The sequence below is a fragment of the Delphinapterus leucas genome, chromosome 5 (genome assembly GCF_059928025.1).
Source record: "Delphinapterus leucas isolate spDelLeu-1000000601 "Yukka" chromosome 5, BTC_Dleu_Yukka2, whole genome shotgun sequence".
Taxonomy (NCBI): Eukaryota; Metazoa; Chordata; class Mammalia; order Artiodactyla; family Monodontidae; genus Delphinapterus; species Delphinapterus leucas.
The window spans coordinates 76,450,421-76,466,899 of record NC_143133.1 but is presented as its reverse complement, the minus strand read 5'-3'; the positions used below and the strand labels follow the sequence as shown (position 1 = coordinate 76,466,899).

General features: G+C 42.8%; 1 protein-coding gene and 1 pseudogene across 1 annotated transcript in view; one reads left to right on the top strand and one right to left on the bottom strand.

Annotated features, from left to right (window-relative positions):
* IGFBP7 (insulin like growth factor binding protein 7) overlaps positions 1–16,479 on the top strand; it is a 76,125-nt gene that overhangs the window by 34,826 nt on the left and 24,820 nt on the right. The window lies entirely within an intron of this gene.
* LOC111169221 (protein FAM3C pseudogene) lies at positions 5,703–6,959 on the bottom strand (annotated as a pseudogene).

Genomic DNA, 16,479 nt, shown 5'->3' with positions numbered 1-16,479 from the left:
AATACCTTCCGAGGCAGGTAGGAGAGAGGGGAGGGATGGGCAGAAACAATAAATGGTTTAGTTCTGTGTTAGAGGTGCAATTTTCCAAAGAAAATGCAGTTTGGAGATCTGTGTGTTCAGACCAGGACCTGCTGTGTGAGTCGCTGGCCTCAGGTAGGTTACTAAGTACACACACACACACACACACACACACACACACACACACACACTGTGTTTCCTCATCTCTGTGCATTAGGGGTCACAGAGGCTCTCAACCAACTCCACAGCTCTGTGCTGCGGGTCAGGTAGGATAACACACTTTAGAAAGTTCTCCACAAATGGGCAGTGATGGTGGGGGCAAGCTGGGGGTGGTGATGATGACTCTGATGTCTTATCCTGACTGACTCCAAGCCTGGCCAGTTCCTTCGCAGCCGTGCAAGCTCATGGGGCTACTCAGAAGGCCCATCTTATTGCCCCTTCTGATCCAGAGCCCCTAGTTCTCAGGCAGTTCTGGCTTTCTTTATAACCACCTCCCTTCCCGCAGCAAGGGTTCACAATCCGCAGAGAAAAGCTGTTCAAGACAAGACCTCTTAAGCAGGCTCAAAGTTTTGAAAGCCACTGTGGACCTGCCTTCCTGAGCCCCCAGATATTCCCCCACGCCAAGTACAGCCGGACCTCCGAATCCATGGGTTTTTCATCCTCAGTATACCCACAGCCGACTGTATTCATCGCACTGCACCATTCTGTATGAGGAACTTGAGCGTCTGTGGATTTTGGTATCCGTGAGTACTCCTGGATCCAAACCCCTGCAGATTATATTGAGGGAAGACACTATGCACAACACCAGTGTGGCTCCCTTAGACCTGTCATGATATTGACCCAGCCCAGCCCCCTCTGCTGGGCTGGGAGCCAGGACTGTGGGCGGGGGTGATGGCCCAGCGTGTGCTGTTAGAGGATCCTGCCCACTGAGTGACCACCCAGGAAAAACCAAGGGAAGCTGTCTTACCTCGTGTGTGTTGGAACCCGCCAGCGTTGCAATCTGGAGTTGCTTAGTCGAAGCCTGAATGATCAAGAACCGGGGACAGTGCCAGACTGAAAGCGAACATTTGTTTGTCAGCACAGACAGAGGAAGGAAATAGGCCTGCTGAATGTAACAGCCCCCGTAGGCCTCCTACTGACTGGTCCTTCTCTCCTTACCCACGCAGAACTCGCCTGATTTGATGAGACATACATGTACTCAACAGCAGCATGGAACATAGCGTTTGACTAGAAGAGGCTTTCCAAAGGCTAGAGCAAGAAAGGGGAACATTCTTTGTAAGTTCCAAGCTAGCGTTTCATACCCCGGAGATATAAGAAATGGTGCCTTCAGTAGGACCTAGAGTTGTGCATTGATCAGCATCAGTTTTGGCCAAAATATACTCCTGCTGCAGCTTGTACTCATTCACACACTTCCTCCAGCTAGGTTTCACCACTGCCACGTGCACAAGGACCGAGGAGCTTCCTTAACTAGGTGAGCCCGGTGTGTTTAGAGCAGAAGACATAGCATGTAGTGAAAAACGAACACGTGCAGGGAGAGCCCGTCTGCAGAAAAATTGGCCTTTTTAATTAGCGGTTTTGTTTCAATACATTCTTTAATACATTGTGTTGTACTGTTCAGCATTGATCTTCAAGATCGGTCACATTTGTTTTTCAGGAGGAATCAATCTTAACCAAATAGAAAAATGCACTGAGGCCCCCCCCCCCCGCCGTGTTCGTTGCTCATTACTCCTCCCCCAAATCCGTGAGCCGGCTCAAGGGGTCTGAGGCATTCAGAAGAGAAGCATTCTTATTTAAACTTTTGGTGGGTTCATTTTGCATGTTTTTGAGGCCGATTATGGTCTCATAGAGGTTCAGGCCCACAGTCAGAGATTGAGAAACTTCCATCATTATAAATGTGGCCCGTGGCGCCCACCTCATTTTAACTAGAGCTTAACGCAAAGGAGTGATTGGGGCCTGACTTCTGCCTCCTACAAACTAATGTTGTTCAATGGTGTGCACTTCTTTCTGTCCCCCAAAGGGATTTGTTAAATGTGATTTTCAGCGGGAAATGCGCTTTTTTTATTTGTTAGCCATAATGGAAATGCATAGATAAACAGAATCTGTGTGAATGTAGTCAGATTTGGGAGTGGGAGACAGGATAGGGGAAACAAAGATAGAAAAAGCTCTGTCAAACATGAAATGAGGGGCAGGACAGGAATAAAGACGCAGACTAGAGAATGGACTTGAAGACACGGGGAGGGGGAAGGGTGAGCTGGGACGAAGTGAGAGAGTGGCATGGACATATATACACTACCAAATGTAAAATAGATAGCTAGTGGGAAGCAGCCACATAGCACAGGGAGATCAGCTCAGTGCTTTGTGACCACCTGGAGGGGTGGGATAGGGAGGGTGGGAGGGAGATGCAAGAGGGAAGAGATGTGGGGGCATACGTATATGTATAGCTGATTCAGTCTGTTATAAAGCAGAAACTAACACAACATTGTAAAGCAATTAACCTCCAATAAAGATGTTAAAAAACAAACATGAAATGAGTATCTACGTGATTTTCATTTTTATTTAAACCAGCCTCCTCTTTATAAAATTTATTTCTTAATAAGACAACATTGTACAGTGAGTATGATCGGCATTTTGAAGAGAAAACATCTTACTGTGGAAGGACTTCTAGAAGAAAGAAAGACTCACCTAAGATTCCTGCAGGAAATCTAAAGAGAACTCCTGGTGGCGGACCTCCCATCTGTGTTTTGTGGTGAGGGACCATAAACAACCCAGAGAGAGAGAGAGAGAGATCCCAGTAACTGGAAGTTCCCCCGTGGCCCCGCCTCTGCTTCCTGCCCAGCTTCCGCTCATTTGCCATCTTTATTCTTCTCTTCTGCTCCGTCCAGCCCCACAGATGGTCCAAGAGACTCAGAGGGGCCTTCAGGCTTCTACACCAATTTGAGTTTCCCCTCCTGGGCAAGTCAGTGTGTCGCATGGTAATATTCTGTCCTGAAACCATACAAGGAGAGGATATAACAGTCTCTGTCACTCCTGGAGGAAAGCCTGAGAGTGGTGGCCTGGAGGAAGCCCCCCGCCCTGGACCCTACTGTATGTCTGGGCAAGAGGCTCAGAACATTTCTCTAGTCTTGGCTAGAAAGGCTTCCTTAGAGCTTTGGCTTTTCTCTCATGTCCTTCAGATGGATTCTGCACACCAGAATGGCAAATTGAAAAGCTTCACAGAATTAGCTTTTAATGTTAAAAACAAAAGAAAAAAAGCAAGTTGAGGAATGATTGAAGCGAAAGCACATTCCAGCTGTCAGACAACTTGGAGAGCATTAGTGGATGTTCTAAATTTAAACATAATTTGTCCCTTTCTCCTTATCCATATAACACCCGAAGTTTCCTTTCATTTCCCTCCCTGCCTTCCACTAACCCCATTCCTGGTTTACTACATGGTGATGATAATTATGTATATGCATCCTGAAATTTTAACCCTTCATGTGCCATTTCCTCTCTTTCGATATTTTCTTTCCTTTTTTGTGGAAAATGATATAACAGAAACTTGCCATCTGCATGTTCTTCACTTTTTAAAAAAAATTAATTTATTATTTATTTACTTTTGGCTGCGTTGGGTCTTCGTTGCTGCACACGGGCTTTCTCTAGTTGTGGTGAGTGGGGGCTACTCTTAGTTGCGGTGTGCGGGCTTCTTGTTTTGAAAGAACAGTGATAAACTTTAATCAAATTAAAGTCAGGAATATAAAAATTCTGCCTCAATTTTTCTTTAACTTCCTACATATCACTTGTTTTCCTGCTGTCTTTGCTGAATTTTAACAGTCTGGGACAGCCTCTATGATTACAAATAAAAAATTACACATCCATAAGTCCTTAAACACCATTAAAAAAAAACCAAAGTGTCAATGCCAAATTTCTGATTTTAATGAAAATTCTGAACATTAAAGGAGCATTGCTGCATTTACAATGCTGATTTTTAAAAGCTATCTGAAAATAAAATATAGTAAAATTATTGCTTCCCAAAGTTATGTTGACGTAATCTATACAAGGCAGAATTGAAACAATAGCATACTGCATGAAAACAGTTACATGACCAATCTTTATCCCTTCTTTTGGCATTTTATACAGCTTTACAAAGCTATCACGTGATAGTCCTTATCTTGAAAGGGATGTCCTGCCATCTAGATACTTAAATTCTATCCATGTTAAGATATAGCCGAGGATATTAGTGTGTTTACCCATAGGAATGACTTTAATTTTGCACGTTAAGCAGTACAGTACGCGCTTGACAAATCTGTGTGAAGTTCTATAGGCGTATTACTTTGCCAGATAATACCAAAAAATTCACAATGTAAAACCAAGAGTAGTTATTCTCATTATTTAAAAAGAAAAAAGCAACACTTATTTCACAATCCCTGGACCTGTAAAATAGCCATTCTTTTAATTTACAGAATTGAGGGAAGTATTTTAAATGTCAAAACACACATGCTGAATGTGATTTAGTGTATCAGCACCAAAAATCTGAAAAGTTTACAAAAATTGTTTAGATGTGTAAGGTGCATACATGAATTATATTCAGTTTGACGGAAGAAACGGTACCCCCAGACGCCCTGATATTTAAGAAATAGCTGAATAACTTTCGCCTCGGTTTCTAACAAAATAAAAAATACCGCTTTTAATTTTTCTTATATAAGTCATCTAAAATTAAATCCAAAATTGAAGTGCTGCCTTTTACTGTGAATAGCAGTTTGATCGTTAACATTTTTTATGTTCCAGTTGGACACTTCACACACAACAGGTATTTAATGCCCTAAAAATATTTTAAAAACTTGAGTCATTTTGTGAACATCTGAAGTTAGATCTCTTATATTTTTATGTAGAGTTGGGTATAAAGTCATTGTGTGTCAAATTATTTTTAAATGTTACCAGTCCCAATCAGTAATTAGGACTTTTTAAAATATGTCGTCATCTTTTCAGGCAAAAATTACTATTATGAAGTTAGATGAAAGTAAATACAGAATTTCTTGGTTTACAATCCAAAATTATTATTGTGACATTAAAGCATGCCTCTTTCCAAACGATTTGGTCAATGCTGACGACACTTAAATAAGGAAAACTTAGGCCAGTATTTCTCGAACTATACTGACATGCTGTCCTGAATGACCTACCAAGGCTGGGGAAGGGACCTGGCCTGGTTCCTCAGCTCTGTGAAGTTGCCCCCTCCTGTCTTACTCTAAATAGCTTATACAAAATCAACTTATGCACACTGTTAACACAGAATCCAGCAAGCTACAGCCCTGATGCCACCTACATTTATATATTTACTTTTTACTGTGTACATTAAACAAAGAATTCTGTTGTGCTTTCCACATATTGGATATGTCTTCATATTTTATTTCTAGGTTTCTTGGGAAGGGAAGAGAAAGACTAAGAAAAAAGAAATAGAACAGGGGAGTCAGACTGTAAAGTAACATTACACACACAACTGGCCCAATATCTTTTTAATTTAAAAGATACTATCATCAAAAGGTTATATATATTTATATATATATTTATAAAAGAAAAGTCTCCTCCCTAAAATCCATATTATCCCATGATAGATTTTCACAGTGACTAGTATATATATCGATATAGTTTTTTTTGTTTGTTTTTTGTTTGTTTTTGCGGTACGCGGGCCTCTCATTGTTGTGGCCTCACCCGTTGCGGAGCACAGGCTCCGGTCGCGCAGGCTCAGCGGCCATGGCTCACGGGCCCAGCCGCTCCGCGGCATGTGGGATCTTCCCGGACCGGGGCACGAACCCGTGTCCCCTACATCGGCAGGCGGACTCTCAACCACTGCGCCACCAGGGAAGCCCTATATCGACATAGTTTTCAAATCTGTTCAGTTATCCATTGGGTAATGGTTTTAGAATTAAAAGATGCCATTATCATCGCAGTCTGAACATTGTACCATTAGGGAGATGTGCTTAGAAGTGGTTCAGTGATTTGCTCATTATGACTATTTACAAAGACGTCTGTTTACCTTAGCAATAAATAATCCTGATACCAAAAGAGATAATGGTCATGCACACACCGAGATGGCTGCATGCTCTTAAAATATTTACATGTAGTTTTTCCGTTAGGGCTTTCCCATTAGCAAGTGAAAGTGAGCTCTCTTCAATTTTCTCCACATCAGTCTTGCTTCTGGGGGATGCATCCTTCCATTTCTACAACTTCGGGCCATCCTTCATATTTGTTTGTGTCCTTATTGCTCTTTATGTGCTGTTCAAAAGGGCTTTTTGTCTTAATGCCTTTTCCACCACAGAAGACCTAGTTGTCTCTAAAACCAAGATGAGTAGTAGATGTACTCCCCAGTTCAGCAATGAGCTGCCGGGCCTCATCATTGAGTTTGGTTGCTCCATCATCATATGTTCCCATTAAGACTGTTGTTCCATCTTGTATGGCCTTCAGAAACTCAATAAATGAGGCCACATTTCCTCCCCACATGTCAAAATATCTGGTGTCTGTTAGATCTCCTGTTTTTCCATTTACCTAGGCAACATTGATTCCTCTTCCAACATTATTCTTAACACCACTCATTAAAACATTGTCCTCCAGGCAGATTCTGGGTCCTACCACACTGGCTGCTCCACTTGCCATTTTAAAAGCAAAATGCTTCTCAGGGCAAGCTTTTGAGATCCCACATTTATACCTGGGAGGTTTTGTGGAACGTGCAACTGCGTCCATTGCTGACCTTGCAAACAGATTTCCTAAACTCGCATCCATTTTTATTTCAAATGCTTGAGAAATAACATAGAATGTCAGTAAAAATACTGCCACGGCTACCACCAACTTTGCAGCACCTGCTACCCTCATGTTTGGTTTTTCAGTCTGTGGCACTTTTCATTAAATAAGCTCTGGCCTCCTGCCTGCCTCTCTGCCTCGCGGGTCCGCTCGCTCCTCCGGCTCCTCCCCGGAGCGCGGGCTTCTCATTGCGGTGGCTTCTCTTGTTGCGGAGCACGGGCTCTAGGTGCGCGGGCTTCAGTAGTTGTGGCGTGTGGGCTCAGTAATTGTGGCACGCAGGCTCAGTAGTTGTGGCACACGGGCTTAGTTGCTGCGTGGCCTGTGAGATCTTCCCAGACCAGGGCTCGAACCCACGTCCCCTGCATTGGCAGGCGGATTCTCAACCACTGCGCCACCAGGGAAGCCCTGTTCTTCACTTTTGACCCCAATCATGCATTAACGGATAGAAAGTATTTCAGTCTCCTTATTTTTCTCTGCCATTGCTGATGCATTACTAGGCTCCTCTTATCTGGGCATTAGCTCATTTCTTATCTGAGTCTTCACTGGCTTCTGTTTTGCCTTGATCTCTTGGGCATGATGTCTATAGGTCTTGTCTCTATGAAGAATTAGATAGTAAACTGGCGACAGCAGTCCTTTGATTGGAGCTTAGCTTTTTCAAATGCTCAGATTTTTTTTTATTACTTATTTGTACTTTTTTATGGCTAACATTTTTCTGATTCTTTGCCTGAAAGTTTTTTTTTTAATTATTTATTTTTGGCTGCATTGGGTCTTCATTGCTGCGCGCAGGCTTTCTCTAGTTGTGGTGAGCTGGGGCTACTCTTCGTTGAGGTGCACAGGCTTCTCATTGCGGTGGCTTCTCTTGCTGCAGAGCACAGGCTCTAGGCACATGTTAGATGTTTTTTCAAGCATACTTCTTCTGAAACCTCAACATATCTCCAGATCAATGATTCCCAGACTTCTGGGAATTGTAACAACCTATCCTTACGTTTGGTTTGTATGAGATCCTACCTCCCTTTTCACCCTATCAATCCTCCAGGAAGAAGAGAGCAACATTTTTTGTTTTTTAATGTAAAAACAAGTAAAAAATTTTTTAGTTTTGAGGGGGCTTGGGGATGACATGACACTCAGTGGTGTATTGGAAAAGGCGTTGCAAAAAAGGAATCACTGCTGTGAGTCTTGGAATAAGGTCATTTTAATCTCACTCACTATTTCCTTTTTTTAAAATTGAGGTAGAAAATGCATAACGTGAAATCTACCCTGTTATCAAATTAAGTGTACATACAGTATTATTAAATATAGGCACATTGGTATACAGCAAATTTCTAGAACTTTCTCATCTTGCAGAAACATTGAACAGCAACTCTGCATCTCCCCCACCTCTAGCCCCTGGCAACCACCATTCTACTTTCTGCTTTTATGAGTTTGACAACTTTAGATCCTTCGTGTGAGTGAAATCATGCAACATTTGTTTTTCTATGACTGGCTTATTTCACTTAGGTTAGTGTCCTCAAGGTTCATCCATGTTGTAGCATATGGCAGATTAATCTCACTGTTTCCTAAAGTGTGAATATAAGACCCTTAAGGAAAAAAAAGTCTTTTATAGTTTCTATGGGCTGTTTAAGGTTACAAATGCTCACAGTTAAGGCTTATGTTTGGGGGATCCTGGGGGGATACAAGGTCCAATTATTTTTTATATAACGATGAAGTAACATAAAAGATTCTAGGAGAGCATGTACAAAGAACAGTCCTTGAAAATGCATATTATCATTATTGCAGTGATCTCCTTGAGACTTAGCCATAATGACCCCAAATCAATAAATGTCCATCCATGAGGACTGTACAAATGTGGGAGGTTTTGTCGTAACCCTTGAGGAAAGAACTGTATGACAAAAACAAAAAACCCTCCTTCTCCGAAAAGAGATTATGATTAATTAAGGGACAACTCTAGTTGACGGTAGAGAAAGCTCAAAGATGTTGTATTAGTTATTTACTGCTACACAATAAATTAGTCCAAAATTTGCAGCTTAAATAAAACAACAATGAATATCTATTATCTCATACAGTTTCCGTGGGTCAGAAATTTGGGACTGGCTTATCTAAATAGTCTTTGGCTTGGGGGTCTCTCATGAGGTTGCAGTCAAGATGTCAGTGGGGGCTAGTCATCTGAAAGTTTGAGGTTGGAGAATCTGTTTCCAGGTTGGCTCACTCACATGCCTATTGTCCTGAGGACTTAGTTCCTCATCACGTGGACCTCTCCATTGCACTGCTTGAGCATCCTAACAACATGGCAACTGGCTTCTCCCAGACCAAGTGATCTGAGAAAAAGCAAGAAGGAAGCTGCAATGCCTTTAACGACCTAGTCTCAGAATTCACATATTGTCACTTCCACCACATTCTTTTCATTAGAATGGAGTCATTAAGTCTAGCCCACATTCAAGGGCAGCAGAATTCGGCTCCACCTAAAAAGGGAGGATTTGATAAGGGGATGGGAGACCCATGAAGCAGAAGGGATGAACAGGATCTGGACCAGATACTCTAGTGATACCTGGAGACAAAGAGAAAGAGAATGTAGACACAAACTCCAATCTGTGGCTGGCATGGGGGCTAGCAGTGGGGGAGGGAACTGGGGAAACAACTGGCCAGCCAAACCAGAGAAATGATACGGGTAAGAGTAGCGGCTTTGACCATGAGCAAGGGTCGATGCTCCAGGCCAGCCCAGGAGCTTGGCACTCCTGGAGGGGAAGTACTTTTCGCTGATATGACTTTCCTTAGCTGTTGCTGAACTTGAACAGTGCTATCAGGCCTTCTTCACTAGAGATGCTTCTTCAGCTCAGCAAGGAGCTGGCTCAGAACCCAGACTCCACATGGGAGGAGGGCTAACATCTTGGTGCTGTTTGCCTCTGGAGCTGCCCCTTTGAACATGTCCGCCTGTTGGCACGTTCAGAACTCCATGCCTTAAGAGTGAGCCCTTTTCTGTTTTCACTATGGAGTTTGATTCCAGGGATGGCCTCTGAGTTTTCTCCAAAGCCTCTTTCTGAAACTGAACTTCTGTTTACCTCAATTGCCCTTCTAGCCTCCTTAGACTGAGTTGATCTGTCTTGATGGATGAATCAGATTCTTGAACTCATCCTTTGTGGCTCCAGTTCTCTTGGCAGAGAACACAGGAAGATAGTTTTTGCTTATGAGCGTGTTTGGGGAGCATTTTTTTTTCCTTTGTTTTTCTGTCTCACCCACAACCCGTGGGCGAGCCCAGCACCTGGGACCTTGACAAGCCTCTGTGTGTGCATAGGTTGAGGTCACCTAGGGAGTTCTTCCCAGTATCGTTTGTCATGTCCCCGAATTCCAGAGCAGACTTCAGTTTCCCAAATCCCAGGCTCATGGAAATTGGGGGAATTACTTTTCTGGAGCCAGCTTTATCTTACTTGTCCATGTTCCATTCATGCAAATTGGAAATACTCCCACAACTAAACTGTGTGCCGCCCTTCTGCCTGGGAAATGCAGCTGTTCATGCTTAATGCTTTTGCTCCGCGCCTTTCTGATCTCTCAGCTTTACACTGTTTAAATGGCAGCCGGCTGATTGAGAACAGATAATGTTTTTTCTGATTATTAATAAAGTACAAGGAAATGAATTCATACCGTTCTAGTTCCGCTTCTGCCAGCATCCTGGAATGAGTGTAGGCAAATGAACCAGCGCCCCTCCCAAACCTCATCTATAAAATGAGAATTTGGACAAGATGGATCTTAGGGTCCTTCTACATCTAAAGGTCACTGGATATGTGATAATTTAAGAACATGGAAGTATTAATAGGGTAGGATTTATTTACCACAAGAGGAGAATCTCAGTATTGTCTCCTGTCAACCATCCCACCGGAAAGGGCCTGTCTGTCAGCCGGTGCTTTTCCTCTGCACATGGAATCAGCAATTCTTCTTTCACGTTTGGAAACAGACTTTAAAGTGGACCTTTTTCACTTAAAACCTCACATAAATGTTTTTAACATGTTTTAGGGAACTGGGGTTTATGCTTTGCTGATTGTTTCTTTTAAATCCATCTTTTCTAATATAACATTATTGCTTGTCAACATAGACTTGCCCTTTTGCACTTTTAAATAGTTGCCCCAAACTTCACTCTGGTTTCTCCCACTAAAAGTCTGACCAGTGACCCCCAATTTTTAAATCTTATAAACTGGCTAATAAGGCAGCATTTTGCTATAGAGTCAGCCTTTATCTTTTGTCTCCTGGGTTTTATCTAAATTTTTTAATGAAATTGCTACTTTTGTATAGATTTTTTTTTTTTTTTTTTTGCAGTACGCGGGCCTCTCACTGCCGTGGCCTCTCCCGCTGCGGAGCACAGGCTCCGGACGCGCAGGCCCAGTGGCCATGGCTCACGGGCCCAGCCGCTCCGCGGCATGCGGGATCCTCCCGGACCGGGGCACGAACCCATGTTCCCTGCATCGGCAGGTGGACTCCCAACCACTGCGCCACCAGGGAAGCCTTTTTGTGTAGATTTTTAACATATGCTCTATGTTAATGTAAGCATAAGAATACAGCATCAGCAACTCTGGCCACTTTATTGCTCTAGTTGAGTAGCTGGGTCAGGAACATAAACAGAGCATCCCTAAACATTGGCCTGTTTGTACCTATGAACAGCTGAGGACCAATTTTTAAAAAGCCACAGTAGGGGCTTCCCTGGTGGCGCAGTGGTTGAGAGTCCGCCTGCCGATGCAGGGGACACGGGCTCGTGCCCCGGTCCGGGAAGATCCCACATGCCGCGGAGCGGCTGGGCCCGTGAGCCATGGCCGCTGAGCCTGCGCGTCCGGAGCCTGTGCTCCGCAACGGGAGAGGCCACAACAGTGAGAGGCCCGCGTACCGCGAAAAAAAAAAAAAAAAAAAAGCCACAGTAATCAAAATTTCTGCCCAAATGGTAAAACATGCCCTTGTACAAACTCTGGAATAAAAGTAGTTATAACTAGCTAGCCCCCCCAAAATCTTTTTAATAACAACAAAGGAAGCCAGTCTCTTGGAATGGTTCCTAAAGTCTTGCTACTTAAACCTTTACATGAAAGCACAAAACCTGGTGTATATTTTGGTAACAGCATCAGTACACTCAGCTACTCAGGTTTGTTGATCATTTACTCAGTGCCAGGCACTGGGATACACAATAGAACTGGAGAGAAGTTGGCCTGTCCTTACCAGCACTGAGCCCACAGTCGAATGGGGTGCAAAGACACAGTTAAAGCCCTGAGAAATTGCTGTGAGGGTAAATAGAGCCATACAAGAACGAGGAAGGAGGCTCTCGTTCTGTTTATTGAAATATAGTTGATTTACAATGTTGGTTAATTTCTGCTGTACAACAAAATGACTCAGTTTTATATATATATATATATATATATATATATACACATGCATTCTTTTTCATATTCTTTTCCATTATGGTTTATCTCAGGATATTGAATATTGTTCCCTGTGCTATAGAGTAGGACCTTGTTGTTTATCCATTCTATACGTAATAGTTTGCATCAACTAACCCCAAACTCCCGGTCCATCCCTCCCCTCCCCCAACCTTGGCAACCGCAAGTCTGTTCTCTATGTCTGTGAGTCTGTTTCATAGATAGGTTCATTTGTGTCATACTTTAGATTCCACATATAGGTGGTATCATATGGTATTTGTCTTTCTCTTTCTGACTGACTTTGCTTAGCATGATAATCTCTGGGTCCATTCATGTAGCTGCAAATGGCATTATTTCATTCTCTTTTATGGCTGAGTAATATTCCATTGTGTGTGTGTGTGTGTGTGTGTGTGTGTGTGTGTATATGTATATATTTATACACCACATCTTCTTTATCTATTCATATGTTGATGGACATTTAGATTGTTTTCCATGCCTTGGCTGTTTTAAATAGTGCTGCAGTGAACATTGGGATGCATCTATCTTTTCGAATTATAGTTTTCTCCAGATATATGCCCAGCAGTATGATTGCTGGATCATATGGCAACTCTATTTTTAGTCTTTTGCGGAACCTCCATACTGTTCTCCATAGTGGCTGCACCAATTTACATTCCCACCAGCAGGTAGGGAGGGTTCCCTTTTCTCCACACCCTCTCCAGCATTTGTTATTTATAGACTTTTTTTTAATGATGGCCCTTCTGACCAGTGTGAGGAGGTACCTTATTGTAGTTTTGATTTGCATTTCTCTAATAATTAGCAACGTTGAACATCTTTTCATGTGCCTTTTGGCCATTTGTATGTCTTCTTTGGAGAAATGTCTGTTTAGGTCTTCTGCCCATTTTTCAATTGGGTTATTTTTTTATTTTATTTATTTATTTATTTATGGCTGTGTTGGGTCTTCGTTTCTGTGCATGGGCTTTCTCTAGTTGCGGCGAGCGGGGTCCACTCTTCATCGCGGTGCGCAGGCCTTTCACTGTCGCGGTCTCTCTTGTTGCGGAGCACGAGCTCCAGACGTGCAGGCTCAGTAGTTGTGGCTCACGGGCCTAGTTGCTCTGCGGCATGTGGGATCTTCCCAGACCAGGGCTTGAACCCATTTCCCCTGCATTGGCAGGCAGATTCTCAACCACTGCGTCACCGGGGGAGCCCGGGTTATTTGTTTTTTTGTTATTGAGTTGTATGAGCTGTTCATATATTTTGGAAATTAAGCCGTTGTTGGTTGCATCATTTGCAAATATCTTCTCCCAGTTCATAGGTTGTCTTTTTGTTTTGTTTATGGTTTCCTTTGCTGTGCAAAAGCTTATAAGTTTGATTAGGTCCCATTTGTTTACTTTTGCTTTTATTTCTATTGCCCTGGGATACTGACCTAAGAAAACATTGGTACGATTTAGATCAGAGAATGTCTTGCCTATGTTCTCTTTTAGGAGTTTTATGGTATCATGTCTTATGTTTAAGTCTTTAAGCCATTTTGAGTTTATTTTTGTGTATGGTGTGAGGGTTTCTTATAACTTCATTGATTTACATGTGGCTGTCCAACTTACCCAACACCACTTGCTGAAGAGACTGTCCTCCCCATTGTATATTCTTGAGGAGGCCCCCATTTTAATAGGGGGAAGGGGGATGAGGAAAGACATCAAGGGAGGTTTGTCAAACAAAAAGATAACTGAGATCTAAAGGATATCTAGGGCTTAACCAGGCAAAGATGGGGAGGAATGGGAAATGGAGAGAATGTTCCAGGAAAAGGAATGACATGCCCAAGGGCTAGGGGCCAGGGAGAGCAGGACACATTTGAGGAACACTGAAGTTCATTATGGCTGGAGCTCAGAGTTCAGGACGGACGAGGCAAGAAAGGAGGCTGGGAACATACTCAGGGCCAGATCTTATTTATTCTGGATTTTATAGTTTAAATAAATGTGGTCATTTCGAACCCTTCTCCCCTTACTGGCAGTTAAATTTTTTCTCAAGATGAAGGTGTAAATCTGAAACATATCTAAGCCCAAAGAGGAGACATTTTCACTAATAGAAGGATTGCTTGGCTCTGCCCAGGAATGTTTACTAACTGTTAACATTGACTTTTAAAGTTTTCTATTAAAAAAAAAAAAAAAGTGCTTCCGTGGTGGCGCAGTGGTTAAGAATCCGCCTGCCAATGCAGGGGACACAGGTTCGAGCCCTGGTCCGGGAAGATCCCATGCACCGTGGAACAAATAAGCCTGTGCACCACAACTACTGAGCCTGCACTCTACAGCCTGCAAGCCACAACTACTGAGCCCACACACCACAACTACTGAAGCCTGCATGCCTAGAGCCCATGCTCTGCAACAAGAGAAGCCACCACAATGAGAAGCCCGCACACCACAACGAAGAGTAGCCCCCACTCGCCGCAACTAGAGAGAGCCCGTGTGCAGCAACAAAGACCCAACACAGCCAAAAATAAATAAATTTATAAAAATAAAAAAATAAAGTTTTGATAGGATTCCTGCCTATATAAGGTACTTTCTAAGAAGATGGCATCTTAATGATTTGCAAAACAAAACATGAAGCGTATTTTCAAATACTGATTTTCCCATTAAACATTCATTGAAACCATTCAAATCTAACGAAAAGGCCTGGCGTTCTCAGACTGTTTTATTCTAAGATGTGGTAGGACTCTACGTGGTTGCGGTAGAGTTAACATCTGCTGAGCATTCAGCATGAGCAGGATAATTCTGACCTGTTTGGGGTTACAAGTCCAAACTGCTTACCCAGAGCCGCTCAGAAAATACCCCTGAAACATTTCAGGCCGGAGTGTGAATGGTGAGCCGTGACCTCTGTTTAGGATTCTCACGATTGTGTAATCTTTTCTCCAAAAGACATTAATGTTTTCATTATCTTGTTTTTCTTTTCTTCATGGTAACTTGTAGACATACCTAATCTCCTTGCCTTGACACTGAAAACCGCTGCAATCTAGTCTGGCCTCCAGTTCTCAAGATTTCTTTTCCTTCTCTCCAAACCCCTCACCCTCCAACAAAACAAAGCAAGAAAGGGACACTTCAGCAATACTGGGTTGTGTAGAGAGGCACCACAGGAGCCTAGGGAAAGCTCTGGGTTTGGACTCAGAAAATGTAGATTCATGTCCTGGACACACCACTCCCAGGCTTGGGGACTTTGCACAAGACACTCAACGTTAGTGAACCTCAATATCTTTATCTGTAAAATGACTCGCTTAGCTGATTGTTGGGGAAGTCAAAATGAAGTAATAGATATAAAAACTCTTTGTGGGCTGTAAACCCTGACGCCAATATACAGCGACATCTCACCTCTTCGAGCAGGCTGACCCCCTCGCTTGGAATTTCCTTACCAACCCCACCCACTGCCTTTAACTTTGAAAACCCTTTTCCTCTTCCATGAATTCAGTTCTGACCTACTCAGAATGCTTTTTATATTTATATCATAGGACCAGTCATACTCCTTCCATATTATAATTGATTCTATACTTGTATTCTAGTCTACACTTTGTGGATTCTAAATCCATGTCAGATAGGAGTCCAACCCCATCATCTTTCCATTCCTCCTGTCACCCAGCACAGCACTTAGTTTGTGGAGGACCTGAATGAATTAATCCACTCCTTGTTTTTACCTGCTTAGTGCCATACAATGCTGAAATTCGATTTAGTTTCATTGTGAGTCTTTCTCAACTTTTATACCTTTTTCCATAGGGATTTTCCCTTAAGGAGTAACTTCATCTAGGCAACAGTAGAAGTTAGTGCTCTCATTACAGGAAATGAATATTAATGATGAATTGATGACATTTTTCTTTTGATAACCCCTAACTAATAGGAATTAAACCACTGGCCAGTCCAGTTTCTTTTTTTTTCTTTTAATTATTTTTTTATTTATTCGTTTGTTTGGCTGTGCCGGGTCTTAGTTGTGGCATGTGGGATCTTTAGTTGTGGCATGTGGGCTCTTAGTTGCGGCATGTGGGCTTTTAGTTGTGGCGTGCAGGATCTAGTTCCTTGACCAGGGATGGAACCTGGGGCCCCTGCACTGGGAGTGAGTGCAGAGTCTTAACCACCGGACCACCAGGGGAGTCCCTGGCCAACCCAGTTTTACATCTGTTGATCAATATGTTCTGAAAATATCCGTTCTTTAATTGTCTGAGCATGTTATGACATTGGGAAAGCTATCTAGTGCTGACACTGGAGTATGTGTGGATCTGTTATTCCTCATTATTGCTGTGTAGGTTAAAATGCTGCTTGCTTATTTTCCA